Source organism: Rhineura floridana, chromosome 2 (assembly GCF_030035675.1).
Source record: "Rhineura floridana isolate rRhiFlo1 chromosome 2, rRhiFlo1.hap2, whole genome shotgun sequence".
Taxonomy (NCBI): domain Eukaryota; kingdom Metazoa; phylum Chordata; class Lepidosauria; order Squamata; family Rhineuridae; genus Rhineura; species Rhineura floridana.
Window position 1 is genome coordinate 126,595,519 of NC_084481.1, and position 2,270 is coordinate 126,597,788.

Consider the following 2,270-nt stretch of genomic DNA (forward strand, 5'->3'; position numbering starts at 1 on the left):
CTTTCTCACCCTCCCAATTTTATCCTCACAACAACCCTGGTGAGGTAGGTTAGGCTGAGAGACAGCGACTGGTCCAAGGTCACCCAGTGAGCTTCTTGGCTGAGTAGGGATTTGAACCTTGGTGTCCCAGGTCCTAGTCCAATGCTCTAACTACATTACATTGGCTCTCAAACAAATGCAAACTTAAACAAAACTACATACAAAAATGTGTTTATTAGGAGAAATGCTGAAGAATTTTCACGGGAATTGGAAATTATTGCAGAAATGTGGAGAACCAAATTTAAGATTGGAAAAATGTGAAACAGAGAGAAGTGAAACTGATAGATCCTTCCATCCTTAATGGAAGATAGGCTACATTCAGCTTAGTGGTTCACTGATAGCCAGTATGGTGCAAGTAGAGTGTCAGACTAGACCTGGGGAGATCAAAGTTCAAATCCCTATTCAGTTATGAGCTCACTGGGTGACCCTGGACCAGTCACTGTCCCTTAGTTTAACCTACCTCACAAGGCTACAGTGAGGACAAAAATGGGGGAGAACTATGTTTGTCCCCTGGAGCTTATTCTTATGCAGGACTAGCCTATAGTGTTGTAGTTCATACTGTGGTGAATACTCTTGTTCAAACATGATGACTTAAGTATGAACTTGTTTACGGTAACCATGAACTATCAGGTAAGTATTTAAATAAAGCCGTATCTGTAAGAAAAGAGAAACATGAAATAACAACAAAGCAATTCTTGTTATATGCCTTCAAGTCAATTACGACTTATGGCGACCCTATGAATCAGCAACCTTCAATAGCATCTGTTATAAACCACCCTGTTCTGATCTTGTAAGTTCAGGTCTATGGCTTCCTTTATGGAATCAATCCATCTCTTGTTTGGTCTTCCTCTTTTTCTACTGCCTTCTGTTTTTCATAGCATTATTTTCTTTTCTAGTGAATAATGTCTACTCATTATGTGTCGAAAGTATGATAACCTCAGTTTCATCATTTTAGCTTCTAGTGATAGTTCTGGTTTAATTTGTTCCGACACCCAATTATTTGTCTTTTTCACAGTTCGTGGTATAGAATCATAGAATAGTAGCACTGAAAGGGGCCTATAAGGCCATCAAGTCCAACCCCCTCCTCAATGCAGGAATCCAAATCAAAGCATTCCGACAGATGGCTGTCCAGCTGCCTCTTGAATGCATCCAGTGTCGGAGAGTCCACTACCTCTCTAGGTAATTGGTTCCATTGTCGTATGGCTCTAACAGTTAAGAAGTTTTTCCTGATGTTCTGTTGAAATCTGGCTTCCTGCAACTTGAGCCCATTATTCCGTGTCCTGCACTCTGGGACGATCGAGAAGAGATCCCGGCCCTCCTCTGTGTGACAACCATTCATCTACTTGAAGAGTGCTATCATATCTCCCCTCAGTCTTCTCTTCTCCAGGCTAAACATACCCAGTTCTTTCAGTCTCTCCTCATAGGGCTTGGTTTCCAGTCCCCTGCTCATCCTTGTTGCCCTCCTCTGAACCCGTTCCAGTTTGCCTGCATCCTTCTTGAAGTGTGGAGACCAGAACTGGATGCAGTATTCAAGATAAGGCCTAACCAGTGCTGAATAGAGGGGAACTAATACTTCATGCAATTTGGAAACTATACTTCTGTTAATGCAGCTAATATAGCATTTGCCTTTTTTGCAGCCACATGACACTGTTGGCTCATATTCAGCTTGTGATCAATGACAATTCCAAGATCCTTCTCACATGTCATATTGCTGAGCCAAGTATCCTCCGTCTTATAACTGTGCATGGTTTCTTTTTCCTAAGTGTAGAACTTTGCATTTATCCCTGTTGAATTTCATTTTGTTGTTTTCAGTCCAATGCTCCAGCCTATCAAGATCCCGTTGAATTTTATTTCTGTCTTCCACGGTATTAGCTATGCCTCCCAATTTTGTATCATCTGCAAATTTGATAAGCATGCTCTGTACCTCCTCATCCAAGTCGTTAATAAAAATGTTGAAGAGCATTGGGTCGATGACCGAGCCCTGTGGTACCCCACTCATTACTTCCGCCCAGTTTGAGAAGGAACCATTGATAAGAATTCTTTGAGTACAATTCTGGAGCCAACTGTAGATCCATCTGATAGTTGTGCCATCCAGCCCACATTTAGAAAGCTTGCTAATCAGAATATTATGGGGCACTTTGTCAAAAGCTTTGCTGAAGTCGAGATATATTATGTTCACAGCATTCCCAGTCTATCAGGGAGGTTACCCGATCAAAAAATGAGATAAGTTT